Source organism: Gopherus evgoodei, chromosome 11, assembly GCF_007399415.2.
Source record: "Gopherus evgoodei ecotype Sinaloan lineage chromosome 11, rGopEvg1_v1.p, whole genome shotgun sequence".
Lineage (NCBI taxonomy): Eukaryota > Metazoa > Chordata > Testudines > Testudinidae > Gopherus > Gopherus evgoodei.
The window spans coordinates 64,220,654-64,241,316 of NC_044332.1; the positions used below are offsets into that span (position 1 = coordinate 64,220,654).

The following is a 20,663-nucleotide window of genomic DNA, read 5'->3' on the forward strand; positions in this document are numbered from 1 at the left end:
ATTAGTATGTTCAGTAAGGAATCTATTTGTCAAAAATATTTCCTGAATCTTTTCTGTTCTGTGTACTGTTACAGACACACTTGCTGACAGGTATTTTGAAATAAAATACCAAAATAATTGAAACTGTTGTGATTATATTGTGTAATTTTGATAAATAAAATATGCAGATTTTAAAATATTGTGCACAGAATTTTTAATTTTTTGGCACAGAATTCCTCCAGGAATAAGACATGGAACATATGCTGAATGACTAATAAGCCAGGCTCAGGGGCACTTGCAGCATACTTTGAAGATGAAAAGCTTATCATTTGTTTATTCATTCTGGAGGTCAGAGAGTTCAGATCCACTGTAGGCTGCTACCCACAGTGACCTAGCACGCACACAATACTCGCTGGTCTCTTTACATTTACTATGCAACCCTGTTGCAGACAGGGGCTAGCACTTCAGAAAGAAAAATCTTTTTAAAAGTTTAAAAAAAATTACACACATACACAGGAACTACCTTAACCTATACTAGTGGTATCAAACATCTTGCCCATCTTAAGTACTTTTCCAGACGCATAACAAAGTCAGACTCTGTAGAATATGACTTGACATACTATCTAAGTCTATGTCTACACTGCAGCTGGGAGGTGTAATTCCCAGTTCAGGCAGATGTAAACACCCCAGCTCTGCTTGAGCTGGCATGCCAAAAATAGCAGTGAGGCCATAATGACAGAGGTGATAGTTCTAGCTAGCCAACCAAGCAGCTAACCCGAGTCACCACCCATGCCATCGCTGCAACACTAATGCATGTACATCTACCCAAGATGAGAATTCACCCTCGATCTGCACTGTAGACGGACCCCTTAAATAAATTTGAGAGGTACGAACTGTCTGATTTATACAGCTGGGATGATAACTCTACTACTTTAAAGCTAAATAATGTAGGTGCAGTTTTATGCTTATCTGATTTACACGCACAATAGCAGTAAATGTAACTGACCACACCAGTGACCAAATAGAGGGGGAAAACAGACACTGGTCCCAAAACTGCCCTCCATCATTTCCATCCACAACCCACTGAAGCTGAATGCAACAGTTTACATTTCTAAGGGTAGATTCTGTTCACAGTTATAGAGGCTTAGCTCTCATTTAAGTGTATAGGAGTTGTACCCCATGCAATACAGTGCAGAATTTGAGCTAACAATTTAGTTACTGCATAAGGACCATATTCTATCCTCTATCACTGCGCAAACCTGCCTTTGGGCTGGATTCCTACAAGGTTCTGAGCACTTACAACTCTATTCAGGTGTCTATTATCATCAGTGGGAAATCCACTGGGGATTGAGGACAATTTATCATCCTACCTTTTCACATCAGGGCCAAGAACAAAGATTAAATATGTAGTGCAGCCCTCTCATAGAATGTGTCTGACACTCCTGCCCTACTATGTGCAGGCTCCTGTGGTGTATACACATTGTGAGATGGAGGTGGCAGCATGCAACAGATCAGATGGTTTTTGTTTGTTTTTTTAAACCTGAAAGCAATTAAACAAAAGATATACTTCAAAATTGTGCTGAATGTCCCTTGTCTTAATTATCTGGGGCAAAATATACTGCTTGTCTAAGACATATTTCTAGATTTCAAGGCCAGAAGGGACCACTGTGATCATCTATGTATAACACAGGTCACTGAGCTTCCCCAAAATAATTCCTGGAGCATCTCTTTTGGAAAAACATCCAATCTCAATTTTAAAAATGTCCAGTGACAGAGAATCCACCATGACTCTTGGTAAGTAATTCCAATTATTCTCACTGTTAAAAATATACACCTTATTTCCAGTCTGAATTTGTCTAGCTTCAACTTCCAGACATTGGATCATTAATACCTTTCTCTGCAACAGCAACCACAAAAATCAGAATTCCTTTATGTGTCATCTTTACGATAAGAGTTAAATATGCTTCAGAACCACCTTTGTTAATAAACACTTTTCAACAGAGGCTGATAGTAGACTAGACACAAAATAGTTTTCCTTACCATTTAGACCATATTAGGGCTGAGACTGTCATCTTGCGGAGTGATTTTTTTCAGCCAGTTACGTGCAGGCCTTCTGCAGAGAGCCAAAAAGGAATGAAAATTTAAAAACACCCTGTTTCCAATACCTTGTGAAGAGTGAAAATCCCAACTCAGTGGTGTCTATCCTCACCCCCCCACCTTAAACTATTCTAGATCACTTAATTTTAGGTAGAGATACTCTGTATAAACAGTTGATATTCCCAGACATAAATGCCCTTATTGTATGCTGCAATACAAGCATTGCAAGCTAGTGGTGTTGTAGCCACATCAGCCCCAGGATATTAGAGAAAGAAGGTGGGTGAGGTATCTTTTATTGGACCATCTTCTGTTGGTGAGAAAGACAAACTTTCAAGCAGAAGTTGGTCCAATAAAAGATACTACCCCGTCCCCTGGACATTTAAAATTGTCTCAAATGTATTTTCACTTGGCTACCTACATTTGGATCAATGGGCTGGAATGGCCTTATGTTAATTCACAAAAGATAGAACACCGTTTTTACTAAGAAACATATGCCAAAAGTGTATTTAGAAGGGTAGTAAGTATGTGTAATCCTGCAAGTGTCATTTCAATTGCAAGAAGTCCCATCATCTCTGACAGCAAAGCCACACTAGCATCACGTTTCTCTACAGATTATTACCATTTTCAATTTATAATACAATTTAATAGTGAAGACAGAACAATATGAGATCTGTGAGAATATGAAGAAATCAAATAGCTTGTTGATCATAAGAGAAGCCTCTTTATGAACACAAAAATTGGCAAACCAGTGTATATACTACAGGCATTCTATGTAAAAGCTAGTCAATGACAAAGGCACCTGAACAGCAGCTCAATCACAACAGATGGAATTTTTTTCGGTCTTCACAGTTTTGCAACCACACCACAATGTGGACCAACATGAAAACAAAAAATGTACCTACTAATTGAACACTGCCTGTTCTCATAAGGGCATGTGCCAAAAGAGACTTGAATTATATTGACTTCAGTGGATTCTAATTTCACTCACACCTGTGAAGTATGTGGGTCATATGGTAGGATGAAGACACAGAAATTAAGTTTTAGCTACAATCAGACAATGAATAGAAGTGGATTGATTAACCATTTTACTACCATCCTTCTAATTTAAGAAATACCTATTAGATAGCTAGGACAAACGTATAAAAAATATGAGGGTAACAACCTCAGGGAGGTTATATAGAAATGGTCAGTCTTTGTATTGACTAACTCATGTCTCACAGTTTTTCATTTGCTGGCACAAAATCAGAAGCAAAAAAACCGGTGCATTTTGTGAAAATATTTAAAAAAAAAATACAGGTTTTATTTGTTGTTCTTTCTTTGTTTCTATTACCCTAAGAATTCACATCCATAACAGTTGATCATCATACTACAGAGGATAGTGAGTGTGGAGGACTTCCTTCAAAGACAATGGCAATCTTTAAATCAGAAGGGTGGGACAGTTTCTGAGAGATACTAACATCTGTTAGTCTATAAGGTGCCACAGGACTCTTTGCTGCTTTTGCAATCACTAAAGACCTAATCCCACAGTCCTTACTCAAAAGAACACTCCATAAAAAGAGTAGATTCCTCTGCAAAAATCTCCAGATCATGAAGCAAAGCACAGGTAACTGAACTCAAGTCTCACATGCTGGTGCTGAGTATTGCCACTAGTCTACCACACCTGCCCAAATAAAAATTAATTAAAAAAAACAGATGACCAAAATATGCACAGGAAACACTTTGTTTTGAATTAGTTAAAATAAGCTCAATTATTTTATCTCATGAAACACCTGGAGTCCAACAACAGGCAATACTCACTTGAAAACAGTACCTCCATGACATCAAAATGTTCCGTATATAAATAATAGTAGAGCTGGTTCCCAGTATCTAAAGAACAAGAGGAATACTTGAAAAAAAAAATCTAAATTCTCATACAAGTGTCAGAAGCATAAATTTGCAGCTATATTGTAATTTGCAAGTGTGAAAAGAAATGGCATATTACATAATTAAACACACCATTAACTGACAATTACCGGAATAACCAACCATGAACTCCATAACTTTAAGCATTGGGAAGAGATCACACAGAAAACTTATGTCTAGTTAGCATCTTCCATCTAGAAGAATCCTAAAACTTTATACTGTCTTTAACTGACAAACCTTACACACATTTCACTTCACCCATCACTGAAGGGAAGACGCTTTTGTGGCAAAATAGACAACTGGTAACATTACACAACAGTTTTGGATATGACATGTACAATATAAAATTAATACAGAGAAATTTTAGTTAGGAAGAACATAAATTACCCAAATGGAATTTGGCCCAAACATCAGGCGCTCTCACCCATACTTGTGAAAAGTACTAGGGAACCTTTAATAACTGCTCAGGACCTCACTTTTACCTCTCATCTGAGCAATGGTGCCCCCTAATAACATGCTGGATCATGCATTTAATACACACACACGAAGAATATCGACTACTGAATTATCAGACGCATGTAATCATTTCTTGGATATCATCTGTTCAATCCTGCCTAATAAGAGATCAAAAGAAACTAAACTGCAGTGGGGTAGACAACTACAGAGCAATGGTGAGATCAAGTCCAGCACAAAGTACTCCTCACCCTCGTAACTGGGGAAGCCTTACACCTTCGGGAACAGGCACAACGCTGCATTTCTAGAGAGAGGCTTCCAGTTTAGGGGTTGGGTTCTGTTCCCTTCCCCCTCCACCCACTCACTCTAGGGATGGGGGAAAACAAGCAGGAGACCCTCCCCGCCAAACCCCCACTCCACAGTCGGGAGGCAAAGGAAGAGCCAGGCACCTCCCCCCCCCAACACACACCTCGCTGCTCTGGGGATGGAGGTGGCAGACGCACTCCCACTCTGAGAGTGGCGAGAGAGAAAGAGACGGGCCCCCATTTCCCACCCCACCCTGGTGATGAGGGAGGGGAGAGGAGACAGCAGCCCCCAGTGGGTGTGCAGGGGAAGCTAAGCCCCCAGCCAGTGGATACCGGGCAGAAGGAAGGGGTCCCCCCCCAAAGGTAACGAGTCTCCCCCCGGAAAGGGAGGCCGATCAGGGGAAGGCGACCAACTCCCCACACAACCACGGGGCATGCTGGGCACCGCCCCCCTCACTCATGGACGGGGGGGGGGGGCGAGAGGACGGCGAGGCTGGTCCCTTCCCCACTGACACTCCAGACCAGGGTTTAGACGGGGCATCGGTTCACCGTTGGGTTCAGGGCCGGAAGCCCTTGCTCGGGTGTCGCCGGTACCTGTGTGCGGCAGGGCCCGGCCCCAGAGCCCCTCCAGCCCGCTCCTCTCCTCTAAGATGGTGGCTGGTCCGGAGTCGCAGCTAGGCCGCGGAAAATCCATCCCAGAGCCAGCGAGCGAGAGCCAGCGCCCCCCACCGGCCAGCCACGCCGGGCCTCCATCGATCTGCTCGGAGAGCCACTCGCCGTCCTGCTGCCGCTCCCAGAGACGCAGAGGCGGCGGAGAGAGGCGGGGCTGGCGACGGGTGGGGCAGGAGCGGAAGTGGGCGGGGAGGAGAAGGCGGAAGGGGCGCGGCTGGCGAGCGAAGGGTGTGTGGTGGGGAAGGGAGCTGAGGAGGGGAACGCGTCAGGGACGCTCCGAAAGAGGGAGAGGCCCGCCGGAGGGGGCTGTGCGGAGGGGCGTGGTTGGGCGGGTCAGGTGGAGGGGGCGGGGAAGAGGCGCGGCAGGCGGTGGGGGGAGTGGGAGAGGAAAGGGCGGAGCAGGGAGGCAGCCAACATAGGCAGTGTGGGAGGGGTGGGAGTGACTTGGTGGTGTTGAGGCTCTGGCCCATGGAGCGCACAGGCGAGATTTGCGCTTATTTGGCTGTAAAGTACGTAAGGCATTGGGGCGGCGGTCCTGTGATTTTGTGTGTTTGTTTCAATTGCAAAGGTGGGCGCGAATCTTGAAAATCCTCCCCTCCCCATAAAAAGTTTATAGACAGCCCTGAAACCTGAAAGAAAAATCAATTTGGAAAAAAGACTTTGTCATTTTTTAATGTTAACAATTGTTTATTTTTTTTGCCAACTAAATCCAATACTTTTTCATTCAACTGCTTGTTTGGCACATATTATTTACAAAAAACAATGAGGAGTCCTTGTGGAGCTTTCCAGACTAACCTATTTATTTGGGTTTAAGCGTTCGTGGGCTAAAACCCACTTCAAAGCTTATGCCCAAATAAATGTGTTAGTCTCTAAAATGCCACAAGGACTCTTCCTTGTCTTTGCTGATACAGACTAACACAGCTACTCTCTAAAACATATTATTTACAGTTTACCTAGCTGTGTGATCAGGCCATTACTTTTTTCCTGTGAAGATGACTACACTGAGAGAGATTTTGGTCATCTCCAGTAGGCATTTTCCCTGCTAGTTCTTCACCAGTGTTACCATCCTGGAGCTGCACTGATGCTAGTAATGGCATATCTGATCACCTGCAGTAAAGTCACCATGTCATCTGTCAGCTCAGAAAAGGTCTGAGCTGCTATAGGGTGCTGCTCTGCAATTAAAGTTAGTTCTCCCGCTATTGTTACCTCCAGGAAAGTTGAACATATGGTGACAATGGTGGGAGATTTTAAAGAAAATATGTCCACTGTAGACAAAGTTTGTTGCGAAGGGTAGTGTTTGTTACAAAGACTAGCTATAACAGGGTCAAACTGATATACTACAAACAGCTATACTGATATTTTGCAATTTGATGTCAGATATTTCATCTGTAGCCTGATATATGGAAGAACTATATTTCATTGTTAAAACTTGCCCATTTCTTTGTGTATTTTGTAGTTTCAGAATCCAGCTTGTAGTGTTCATTGCTTTTGTAATGGAGTAGCTTAACACATAATACATAAATGTAAAAAGAATTAAAGTATAACCCAAAGTTTAATAAAAATAAAATTGAGATACAGTACAACTTCAGTTCGTATGCTTTTATACACTTCCTTGGGAAGCAGGAGATAGACTAGATGACCTAATATTTTTTTTCAATCTCTACCTTCCATTATTATTATTTCTTTTATGCTGCTGTAGTCCCATTATTTTAGATGCTGAACAAACATACTTAAACTCTGTCCTTACCCTGAAAAGCTTACAGTCTATGATTTATGATAAAAGAAATGGAAGACTTTACAATCTTAGCTGAAAACAAAAGTTCAGCAATATAACTTTACTAGATTTATAAGATAGGTGCTTTATAAATTTAAATAAATAAAAGTTTTGCCTTTAAGACATTTACTGAGTCAGTATTCCTGATATCATAAAATAATGTGCTTTACAAACTTGCTGAAAATACTTATCGGGAATAGTGTTTAAGACTGAGTGGTTCTGATGATTTCAATATACTTAAGGCCTAATTGGTATTAAGAGTTTGCAGACTTGGGCCATTACCACATAGAAAGAGAATCCCCTAATAAAAAATGTTCCAGTTAAACTAGCGAATGGCAAACAATGCTTGGTCAGAGGACTTCTAAGTACAAGGAAGCAAATAGAGTATTAACAAGTAAGAAATGTAGGGAGAGTAGAAACAATAGCATAATGTAATAAAGAGATTTAAAACTGAATTCTGTTTTTCTGATACACTGATATAGCACTTTTTGTAATCAAGATATTTCAATGCTTTAAATACTAGAACTGCAACAGCTATATTGACAAGTGGAGCAGCCTTTGTGTACTCAGCAATGCTTCATTTCTTCTTTATAAAATTATTTGAGTTTTAGCTGAGTATGAATTAAAGAGTGGGAAATATTCTTTGTAGTGGTGAAATTGCCTTTTTTCATGTACATTCCAAGTATTTTCTGTACTGTGTTTTTGTGTACTTCATATTTAATTGTAAATAATATTTGATTCCATTTTAAAGATATAAACATATAAAAAATACTGCATATCCAGCCAATGTAAAAATATTTCAACATCACAACACTATAATCCTTGTGTGAATGGAAACACCTTTATCAATAGTGAGTTTTAGAAACTGGAATGCCAAAAAAATTAATAATAAAAAACTATGAGTTTTATTCCTGTAGATTCTATTCATGAGAATTCTGCAGTTGTCTTCGGTGGGAATTGGATCAGGCCATTAGGGTATATCTTCACTGCACAGTTAATCTAGGTGATTGGCACTCAGGTCTGAGCACCCAGGGTAGTGTAGCCCAGATGTAAGAATCCCCACAGCAAAGCCATTCCTCTGTTCTTGCTGTTTCTGCACTTGTCCATGTATGTCTAGGGACATATCCCATGGTTCTTTCTGCTGATGCACTCCAGGATTACTTCCCTGTCAATTTTATGTCTTTTGTGGGAAATTGTGGAAAAGGCATTGGATTGTCCTCACTGCAAAGTGGACAGGTTCCAGCCAGAGTTCACACCCCAGCTAGGTAAGCTAGCCCAGACTTCCAGCACCTCCAGCCCTAGGTTAGGGTTTTCTGTGTGAATGGAACAGGGATTTGGGCTAAAACATGGGTAAGAGCCAGGTTAACTTGCAATGAAGCTATATCCTGTGAGTGAAATTTACTCCTGTACATAGGCCCCCTACTCGTCCTCTGAATTTCATTCATGTAGAGAAATACTCCCATTCTTTTCAATAGGCTTTGGATCTGGTTCTTAAAGAACAAGAAGGGAGAAATGACAGGGGAAGGAGAATACTGATGACAGTGCTACTGTCTAAGATTAAGTTTTGATCAACTAACTTCTTCCCTGACTGGAAGAAGGAATGAGGTGTGGTCAGCATGTTCAGCAATGGAAGTGATATAGGCCACAATACAGCAAAACACTAAGCATATGAATTATTTCATCTGTGTTCGGTAAAGCATTTAAATATGTGCTTAACATCCACTGACCTATCAACCCTAATGGAAAAAGAAAAAAAAATCAGGTGATTTGGTGAACCTTTCAGGGTTCCCAGGTTTTGATTTGTGTTAAATTGGGTACAGGTTATCTGTTCTGCCTTACACTGCAAAGTGGTAAGAAACATCATTGCTCAAAAATGTGTGGTTTTTTAAATAAAACTAATGCTCCCCGTGAAATGCAACCAAGAAAAATGTTACAATACATACAAGAAGCAGACAACACAAACAGTTTTGGCTATGTAGCTTTCTCTGAGGCATAAAGCACGGGGATTAGTAAACAAAATTAGCTTTCTTGATATTCAATCTTCAAAGCTGTAGAAATCGAAACTAGGCTTGCTATGTATGCTATGGAACACAGTTAACAAATATTAGCCAATAGTATTATTACAAAGTGACATCACACTTGTCGCCTGAGTCTCCTTACTCTCTTGATTTACAGTATGTAAGAAAAACAAGTATCCTAATTGGTAATGGATTTTCCATGACTGAAAATATAGTGAAATTGCTGCCATCCAATTATTTTCAATATATAAATAATGATAATAAAAAGAACTTTAAAAAGCAACCAAAATCTTAACCATGCAAAACTAAAAATGAATGAAAAACCAGACATTCACCAAGCTATCTATAAAAACCACAGTTTGTGGCAAATGGGGCTACCTGCAGTCTGTGGGCCAGATTTTAAATCCCTTGCCTACATTGGTGAAAACTTACTCACTTGAGTAGTTTAATTGTAGCTAATGACACCCCTCCCATGAGTAACTGATCACTGTTTGAGAAAATCTGGCCTTAGATCTGAGTCCAGTTCTGATCCTCGTACTCATGCTGAGTACCTTATTCTGTAGCTACCCCCATATAAGTGAATGGGGCTAGTTACAGAATAAGGTACTAAATTTCATGACTAAGGATGCAGAATCTGACCTTATATTTTCTGAGGTACATTGGAGGGCCTGATTATTATACCCTTATTTATCATGAAGAGCATCTTACTCCTTGAGTAGTCCCATTGGTTTCATTGAGACTACTTGCATGTCCTATATTACTCAAAATGAATCTGACCCCTCAATTATTGGTAACAGAGTAACAAACACTTTTCTGTTGATTACCACAGCTCCAGCAATGACTTATTATATAGATCAGGGGTTGGCAACCTTTCAGAAGTGGTACGCCGAGTCTTCATTTATTCATTCTAATTTAAGGTTTTGCGTGCCAGTAATACTTTTTAACATTTTTAGGTCTCTTTCTATACATCTATAATATATAACTAAACTATTGTTGTATGTAAAATAAATAAGGTTTTTCAAATGTTTAAGAAGCTTCATTTAAAATTAAATTAAAATGCAGAGCCCCCTGGACCAGTGGCCAGGACTCAGGCAGTGTGAGTGCCACTGAAAATCAGCTCCTGTGCCACCTTCGGCACGTGTGCCATAGGTTGCCTACCCTTCATATAGAGAGATGTAGAGCACTAGTGAAGAACATTCTAAAATTAATTATACTGGTCATTCATTTATTGGACCTCAATAGAGCAATGGCAAATTGTGTCTGGAGACACTATTATTTTGTTTTTTTTCTGACATTCTGTAACAACGCAACATGCAATGAAGGTTTTCGTATGGTAAATGACTGCTCCTGAAGTTTAAAAACATCTAACTTTGTTTTAGATACCTTTTATCCCTTTGGATTTCCTTTCATTTTTGAATTTATTTTTGGTACAAGTGGAGATGCAAACCCTTTCTGTTGTGGGTATTCTACCATATTTAACATTATTTTTACTATGCAGCATGTAAGAATATGATTTAGAATATCTAATTTTTAAAAGGCCTCAACTATATGGGTGAGTCTACATTAGAAAATACTGCTACGTTTCACAACTAGTATCAAATATGGCTGTTTCTACCCACTCAGACAGTGGTGAAAACAATTTTCTTGTTGATGTAGACAGGATAAACTGAGTTCAACTCCTGTTTTGACAAAACATTTCTATTGGGTTAACCATGATTTCTTACAGTGGATGTTGAACTTGATTGATTCTTTTCTCACCAGTAAACAATTACAGTTCTGTCAACATCAATTGAAGGGGACTAGGACGTGGATAATGGGGAGTCATGTTTCACACCCATTCCCAAATATGGTTAGATTTTGTAGTATAGACGCAGCCTTGAAATGTTTCTTCCTTTCTTATCTCATCATCATACCAAAATAAAAAAGGAACTTCTAAGATCTTGTTAAGATTGGGAGCAACACTATTCTAGCCTCAACCATATTTAAATGCAATTATTGCTAGGAGGGTATTAGCACAATTTCCCTGAAAAATAAAAATTCCGCCAGAAATTTTGTTCTGAGAACTGTTCCAGCCCAACTATGACATAGGCTACCTCCTTCTAAGTACTCTGTAGCATGATTTTATGAAATATTCTTACACAGTTAATCTCCAAAATAGCCTTGGGAACACTGTTCAAAGAAACCACCTAGAATTCTTTAGGAACATGTGTGCTAACGCTGACATGATATTCTTAAAATTGACACTAAAAATGCTATCAAAAGCAGGGCCAGATTTCCAATTAGGCACAGTAAGCACGTGCCTAGGGGCACTGGCATTCTAGGGGCACTAAAAGTTAAAAGTAGGTTAAAAGTTAAAAGGTTAATACATATGTAGTTAAAAGTGACTTTTCCCTAGGAAAGAAATGCTCCCTTCATCTTGCTATGTCCCTTCATCCTGCCTTATAGTGGGGCACAGCTCTCCTGTGGGTGGCCAGGCTCCTGGTACGGGTTGGTGGCTGCCCAGTGTGTGGGGCTGGAGCAGGGTAAGCATCCGAGTCAGCCCGCCTGGGGGCACTGTGAGTCGCAGCCGTGAGGGGTGGCTGCTGAAGGTGCTAGGAGCGTCCCAGCCCTTTCCCAATCTCGGCCGCCCCGCTGCCTCCGCCCCGTGCTGGAGAGGTAGAGGGAGGGGCGTAGCCAGTGCCCCATTCACTTGCAGAGGCACAGCCAGGGCGTAGCTGCCCTGCTGGGCTTCAGGAGGGACAGAAGACACCTGTGGACTGCTCACCGTGGGGAGAGGTACAGTCTCCCCCTTGCGCCTTGCCTAGGGCAGGTAGGTTGCACTCAGGCTGGGTGCACCGTAGGTAGAAGAGGGTCTTGTGCCTTCCTGGGGAGGCTGTGCTCTGGCCACCCCGGCTGCCCTGGGGCTGCTCTGCCCGTGGAGAGGGGGGCTAGGGGTGGGTATCCCTGCTTTGAGGGGCTGCTGCGGGGAGGAACAGAGCCAGTTCTGGGGCTGGGGGGGGCAGAGGCAGAGACAGGAGAGAGTTTAATTTCTGATGGAAAAAACAAAGGTTGCTGTAGGCCGGTTGGGTGCTGAAGATGCTGTGCCTAGGGGTGTGTAAGGTGTAAATCCAGCCCTTATCATAATGTAGTATATTTCTAGTCCTTTAATAAGCCTATCTCAGTTTTGCTCACTTTACAAGCCAAATCACTTTTTTCTGACTGCCAGATCTGGAAGCTCTACCTGAAAACTTGAAAGTATCTTGAAAGTCAAGATGTAGTCTTGCTTGCTTGTGCATCATAACTACAGTACTAATAAAGATTCTGCAATTCTGTTGATGCATGGATGACAATAGTATCTAGCTCAGACTTTTGTAGCTGTTTAGGCTCTGCAAGACTAACCAAGCAAGTAGTAGTGCAAGCTTATTTTTGCCAATGAAATAGGAAGACATAATTCAGAATACAACTCCACCAGAGAGGTCCTTTGGGGCCATCTGCCTGTTCCAAGTCAGGATAAAGGAGGAGGGTTGGGTGTGGGGCTAGCAACTCCACCCCATAAAAAAATTAACCTGCTACAGAAACGCCAACAATAGAGACAACAGAGACTTTTACCCTGGAAAAAGAAGGATCTTCAATTCGAAGATGCATGATGCTGGGTGGTAAAAGCTGTGAGGAAGCCACTAAGCCGATTACCCTTCTTGCAACCAGGAGGATTACCATAGGCACATGGAACGTGAGGACCATGTACGAGTCAGGAAAGACGGCGCAGGTTGCAGCAGAGATGAGGAACAACAACCTGACCCTATTAGGCATTAGCGAGACAAGATGGACGCAAGCGGGGCAGAGATGACTGTCGACAGGAGAGTTGTTGCTGTATTCAGGACATGAAGAGAGCGACGCACCCCACACACAGGGAGTAGGCTTCATATTGTCCAAGCAGGCACAGAGAGCACTGATTGGTTGGGAGGCAAATGGTCCCAGGATCATCACAGCATCCTTCAGAACTAAAATGAAGAGGATTAAGATGAATGTTGTTCAGTGCTATGCTCCAATTAATGACAGTGAAGAGGAGGACAAAGATTATTTTTACAACAGACTCCAGAAAATATTAGAGATTCTCCCAGACAAAAACATCATCATCCTTATGGGAGACTTTAATGCCAAAATTGGACCTGACAACACAGGATACGAAAAAGTCATGGGGACCCATGCTCTGGGAGAGATGAGTGAGAATGGAGAGAGATTTGTGGATTTGTGTGCACTTAACAACCTGGTCATAGGAGGTAGCATCTTTCCTCACAAGCAGATCCACAAGAATACCTGGGTATCACCAGCAGGCACGACAGAAAATCAGATTGATCATGTCTGCATTAGCAAGAAGTTTAGAAGATCCTTGCAGGACATTAGAGTTAGAAGAGGAGCAGATGCGGCGTCCGACCATCACTTAGTGGTGGCCAGATTGAAGCTGAAGCTGAAAAAGAACTGGATAGACACGTCAGACAGAAGAGTGAAGTACAATGTCAGCCTTCTGAAGGACCATAAGACCAAGGAAGATTTTGGACTGAGGCTGAAGAATAAGTTTTCAGTATTACAGGATCAGTCTGAGGAAGAGGAAGACAGTGTACTAAACAGATGGCAGAAAGTGAGAGAGACACTTAGGTCAGTATGCCAGGAAGTGCTTGGAATTAAGAAACACCAGCAGAAAGAGTGGATCACAGCAGAGACCTTGATCAAGATAGAAGACAGAAAGAAGAAGAAGGCGGCAGTCAACAACAGCAGGACTAGAGCAGCAAAGGCCAAAGCTCAAAAAGAGTATGCTGAAGCCCACAGAGCAGTGAAGGGGAATATCAGGAAGGACAAGAGAGAGTATGTGGATGAACTGGCAGCAGAAGCGGAGCAGGCAGCATACAGCGGTAATATGAAACAGCTGTATGATACTACTAAGCGACTGTCTGGAAAGTTCAGCATGCCAGAACGTCCCGTTAAAGACAATCCGGGAAAGTCTATATCAGGAATAGAACAACAGATGAACAGATGGACGGAGCACTTTGAGGTACTCCTGAACAGACCAGCACCACCAAATCCACCAGATATCAACTCAGCTAACGAGGACCTCCCAATTAATTGTGATAAACCAACCATAGACGAGATCAGAAAAGCCATCACCATGATGAAGAATAGGAAGGCGGCTGGACCTGATGACATCCCAGCAGAGGTCCTGAAAGCAGACCTGGATGCTTCAGTGGAAATGCTGTACCCCCTCTTTGAGAAGATATGGGAAGAAGAAGTGATTCCAGTAGACTGGAAAGAGGGATATCTCATCAAAATCCCCAAGAAAGGAGACCTTAGCAACTGTGCCAATTATAGAAGAATCACGCTCCTGTCGGTGCCAGGGAAGGTCTTCAACCGAGTCCTCTTAGAGAGAATGAAGGATGCCATCGATCCACAGCTATGAGATGAACAGGCTGGTTTCCGGCAGAACAGATCATGCACGGACCAGATAGCAACGCTTTGCATCATAGTTGAGCAGTCTATAGAGTGGAACTCTTCATTGTACATCAATTTTGTTGACTATGAGAAAGCGTTCGATAGCGTGGATCGAGAGACCCTTTGGAAGCTCCTTCGGCACTACGGCATCCCAGCAAAGGTGGTCAACCTGATCAAGAACTCATATGACGGTATACACTGTAGAGTGATCCATGGAGGGCAGCTTACTAACAGCTTCCAGGTGCAAACTGGAGTCAGGCAAGGATGCCTGTTGTCACCACTTCTCTTTCTTCTCGTCATCGCTTGGATTATGAAGACATCCACCTACGAGCGTAGGAATGGAATCCAGTGGATGTTGTGGACCCAGCTTGATGACCTGGACTTTGCCGATGACCTTGCACTCCTTTCGCACAGTAAACAGCAGATGCAAGAGAAGATCAACGTAGTGGCAGCCACATCATCACAGGTTGGCCTCAACATTCACAAGGACAAGACCAAGATCCTTAGGATTAACTCCACTAGCAATGACCCAGTCACACTGAATGGAAGCCCCCTGGAAGAAGTGCAGTCCTTCACCTACCTAGGTAGCATCATCGACCAGCAGGGTGGCACAGACGCAGACATCAAAGTAAGGATTGGTAAGGCAAGAGCAGCCTTCTTACAGCTCAAGAACATCTGGAGCTCTAGAGAGCTGTCTTTGGCAATAAAAATTCAACAGTTCAACTCCAATGTGAAATCAGTCCTACTGTATGGAGCTGAAACCTGGAGGACAACCAAAACAACCATCAGGAAGATCCAGACCTTCATAAATAGCTGCCTCAGAAGGATTCTCCAGATCCACTGGCCGGACACCATCAGTAACATCCACCTCTTGGAGAGGACCTGTCAACTCCCAGCAGAGGAAGAAATCAGAAGGAGAAGGTGGGGCTAGATAGACATACACTACGCAAGCAGCCAACTAACATCACCAGACAGGCACTGCGGTGGAACCCTCAAGGCAAGCGGAAAAGAGACACCTGGCGATGTGACCTTCAGGCTGATAGCAAAAAAATGGGCTATACCTGGAACCAGTTAGAATGAATGGCCCAGGATAGAGGATTCTGGAGATCTGTTGTTGGCAGCCCAATTGGGGTGACGGGCATGAGTGAGTGAATTCAGAATACTCACAAGGAGCCATTCTGCTGCATAAGAAGATGTCGATTGTCTGATCATAGCCAAACTGTAAACATGGTTGTTACTAATATGAATCTGCTCCCAGTATGGACAGAGTGGGAGTCATGCACCCTTCTGCTGTGCTGGGAGCATTCCATCAGCATCTCTGTTTATTCACTGACAGTAACTTTATACATGAGCAACAAACAGTATATTTACTATGAGCAATCACAGGATGGCAGCATAAAAGTAAAAGCACTACATTTAATGAATTTGAATGAAAATTTGAGGTCTTAACTGGTACACAGTGTTTGTGCTGGCTCTCTGCACAGGGATGAATTTTACCCTTTGTAAGAACTTGACAGAGAGGATTCTAGTTATCTTTGTGTTCATTATTTGTTGCATTGTTGCTCTAAACATGAGCACTTTGAACATGACCATACTGAACAGAGGATCCCCCTCTGTTTTACCACCCACAACTCCTTTAAACCCTATGCCTCCTCTGTGACTGCTGCTATAGCTATTCCCAGATCAACCAGTAGCATTGCGCATGTGCATTCTTCTTGGAAAAATCAGCAAATGTCACATAAATATCAGCTATGAAAGTCAAAGCTGACCCAATGCAGCTCTGACTTATGCAATTTTCAAATTCGTACCATAACAGTAGCGATAGATACACCTTACTTTCTCACAGTTTGGGGAGGAACCTTAGGCCGAGGTTATATTGTATTATTTTTTTCTGTTATCAATAAAGGCCAATCTCAGGAAACAGGCATGCTTGGACACTAATTCAGGGTCTCTGTTTTTTGTTGCGGATGGGATAGAGTAGGGGTCGCAACCTTCAGTACATGGTCCATCAGGGTAATCTGCTGGCAGGCCATGAGACGATTTGTTTATATTGACTGTCCGTCCGCAGGCATGGCCCCCCGTGATTCGCTGTTCCCGGCCAATGGGAGCTGGGAGAAGAGGTGCAGGCTCCATGACGTGCTGGTCGCCGCTTCCCACAGCTCCCATTGGAGATATTCTATGAGTCTATATGAATTAATTGTGGGACAATATTGAGTCTGGTGGTGTTATGTCAAGATTGGGGAAAGCACAAGATTTTGTGAGTTTTCCAGCTTTTAAATTTAGGAGTGGAGCATAATTGAGAGAGGTTGTGCAAGGGGCTATGTGTACCACTGTGTCTCATTCTCCATGCTGTAATGATGTATCTTTAGTTGCTGTGATGTCTCAGGACTCAAAATGGCATATTATTTTACCATTGCTCCACTGAAAGCGGCAGGGTCTAGCAATGAATTTCAAACCCTGTTTACTATTGTACTTCTATGTACATACAACCTTATTAATTCATACTTGTGATTGGGGAACTCTGTGAATTAGAGATATTTGTGAACAATCAAGTGACATGGTAGGAATTGCAGGTCAAGGAGATAAGAGACTAGCATTAGGTTGTGCAGCTGAGGAGGTGATCAGGGAAGACAGAACTTCTGTCTTCTCCCTTGCAAGTCTGAGCAGCTGACACAGAAGGAACTCCATGTACAGAACAAAGAGCTCCATTATAGGGTCCATAAGGATACCACATGACATCCCCCAAAATTGCAGAGGTAGGGAGAAGAACTAATAGCCATTTTGGAACATCCCAATTGGCCAGGCTTATCTGTTATCTGACAACATTGCTAAAGGAATAAAGATATAATGGCATGCAGATACCTTCTGTCTGAACAAACACACACGTGAATTCTGAGCATGGTGTCATTAAAACTTTGCTATTTAAATATTCTGTGAAATTTACTGGAGAGAAGACTGCATGAGGATAAAGTGAAAAGAAAATTCTCTTCACATGTAGTTTTTCTCAGTTTGCATGACTAAGGATATCATCAACTTCTTCTTCTTCTTCTTTGCCGCTTCCCTATTTGGGGTCTTGGACTTTTACAGCCTTCTTCCAAAACCCACAATTGGATGTCTAGCTGTCATGCATGTAGTATATGCAGCAAAATGTAACATAAACCTTGCATATTATTTTTTAGGCTCTTGCCACTTTAGGAAGCAATCACATTTGAAATTCCAGGCTGCGCATAATTAATCGTCTGTTTGAAGTATACAGTTTTTGATACAATAGCAATGATAATGTCCAATGTACTAGATTCTCCTCTGCCAGCAATTCTGACAAGGTCCTGAGCCGTTTTCTCACCTTCCTCTAGTTGCTAACGTTCCTATGTTGGCTGTCTTGAAACTCTAGCTGTTGTTGGTTTTTTTTCTGCTTCTTCATAACATTACAGATTGCCTAATTACCGATAAGCTTTGTTAATAAAGTATTTTTTCTCACAGACTGGAGAGCAGAATAAGAAAGAGAAAATAATTGTGACATCAGGACAAATTTAGGACTGAGACTTTATTGTAAATGTAGGTGATATTATCTTTTGAGTGATATACGGCATGATTTACAGCTCATAAACTCCGAATACAGGAACATAACTGCTTCTAATGTCCAGATTATACACATACACAAAACTATGTTAAAAGAACATTATTAAGGCTGCAAAGTCAAGTACTCAAAAATTAAGAAATGCCAGAGTTAAGATTGCCTGTGCAACCTTACTTTGCCCCTCCCTTGCACATGTGTATTATGATACAGTCTTTAATTACATGATCACATATGGTTTTTTTCCCCCTACAAACCACTACCTCATTCAGTGTGCAGAGTGCTCACTTAATGATCAGCAATCCAATATTTTGTTTTCTCCTAATTGGGCAGTATGTGGCCCAGTGCCCTATTTACTGTTCAAATGCTGCTCTGAAGACAGAATTATTAATTTACTTTATGGGCTTTGCTGTGATGCTCTGCACTATAGTATCTGATTGCTTTACAAATATTAATGCATTCATTTTCATAATACCCCTGCAAGATTAGGGGAACTGAGAGAAAGATTAAGGTCAAAAGTATCCACCTAATATTGGGTGCCCAATCTGAGATGTATAGGACCTGATTTTTCAGAGGATTTAGCATTAGTCCTTTGTATGTTCAAACCAGAGCTTCTGTTTACTTCACTTACAGCTGTGAACGCTCACACTCCTGCCAATCAGACCCCAGTGTATCTTAGTCATGCCCCCAGGAAAATCAGGAATATTCAGTTAGTGATCACCTGTGAAAAGTTTGGATTAAGTGACTTTACTTGCATCATATAGGAAATCTGCCCCAGATTCTCTATTTAGGTGTTTAACTTCCATTGATTTCAATTGAGTCAGATGGCTGTATACTTTTGAAGATCTGGGTCTTTGGAATTTTAGTTCAGAGTGGGTTATGATCAGAAAACTAATGGGGATTTCTAAAGAGTCCAATCACAGTCACTAAAGACAAGCAACTATGGAAAGAAATATATTAAGATGAGATTCAGTTTTATTAAAAATAGTCTGAATTTCAGTAAAATTTGATCACACATCCTCCCTACTCTCTTAATGTATGCACACATACTAAGCATTTCTAATTTTAAATATTTGGGAATAAATATTCTATTGGCTTCATCAAAATTTGTTTTATAAAGACAAAATGCACATGGCACTGTGTAAATATTTAGCTGTATATGCATGTTTTCTTGTAAACTAATAATAAAAAGGAAGGCGTTTTATTTTCAAAAGTTCCCGCAAAATAACAGAAAGAACATATTCCTGCTTTGCTGGTGTTGTGAAATATTCCTGGCTTTAGGACTGCATTTGAATCTATTTCCATTGTTCCTTTGAGTTCAGTGATCACAAACTACACATTCTGTCTGGAGATCTCAGGCACATACAGAGTCAAACAGATCCCCAGAAGTTCTCCGCTATTGCAAATAATTGAGATTGCAAAGGAATAACACAAACAGCTGTAGATTTGCAAGGGAATTTATTCAGTCTTCTTTTGGAAATATATCCTTGCAACAAGGTTAATGTGTGAGTTGTAAAAATTTTGTAAGTATTTTTGATGGAATTAAACAATAACGGATGTTTCTAAATCCAAGACAAACTACTAAGCGGTGATTAGATACCAAAATGATATATGCCTTAAATATTGCACATATGGACACACAGATAGTAAAGAAAATAACTGCTCTCCTTTCTGCTAATTACTTAATTTTTATTACAAAGGGGACAAAGACTGGACCTGTATGAAGTAGCCCTCAAAATCTACATATGGTACTTATATGGCTTCTATCACCATAGTGTCTGTGCACCAGATAATCTTAAATGTGCTTATCCTCACAACACCTCATGAGGTAGTAAAGTACTATTATTCCCATTTTCCTCACTGAAAACTAAGAGACTAAGTGACTTACCCAAGTTACAAAGGAAGTCCATGACAGAGCCAGTTGAACCTGGGCCTCTTAAATTCTGAGCTAGCACTCTGTTGGATTATTAGAGCTACACATACGTGCTCCAAAAAGTATCATTCATGTGTATCTGCACAGTCCTTCCCCACTATCCAGCAGTGGCACCTTCTTACACAAAGTGAAATTCCAGGGATAATTTTCTAATTCCTTTCTTCTCTCCATTCATTGCATATTTCTCTTCATTTTGCTCTTTGAGCCTGAATCTGTATTTGGATACACAGACCTACTCCTTTTGTATCCCGGAGAGGAGGTCAGGAGCACGTTCGGGATGCTGAAAAGCATCCCATCCAGTTTAGTAATGGCATCAGCACTGCCAAAGTTTTGATCTGGCATCTGAATCCTGCAAAATCCTGGGACAAACCCCCAAAATTGTACCATCAAAACAGAAATAAGATTTACTTCTCTTATTACGTTAAAAAAATCTGGTCTGGAACACATCTGATATATAAAATTTCTAATTTGGCACCAATAGCCTTCTGAATCT

At 41.5% G+C, this 20,663-nt stretch overlaps 1 protein-coding gene across 8 annotated transcripts in view; it reads right to left on the bottom strand.

Annotated features, from left to right (window-relative positions):
- SLC35F5 (solute carrier family 35 member F5) overlaps window positions 1–5,447 on the bottom strand; it is a 46,210-nt gene extending 40,763 nt beyond the window's left edge. For 3 of the 8 annotated variants that reach the window (XM_030580980.1, XM_030580979.1, XM_030580974.1), the window contains exons 1-3: window positions 5,331–5,445; window positions 3,874–3,942; window positions 2,020–2,092 (exon numbers count right to left, since the gene is read on the bottom strand). The gene's annotated coding sequence lies outside the window, so the exon portion shown is untranslated. Of the gene's footprint in view, window positions 1–1,349; window positions 1,520–2,019; window positions 2,093–3,873; window positions 3,943–4,682; window positions 4,826–4,900; window positions 5,190–5,330 lie in introns of those variants that run through there. The other 5 variants (XM_030580981.1, XM_030580982.1, XM_030580975.1 and 2 more) reach the window with 4 other exon arrangements.
- Between the last annotated feature and the right edge of the window lie 15,216 nt (window positions 5,448–20,663).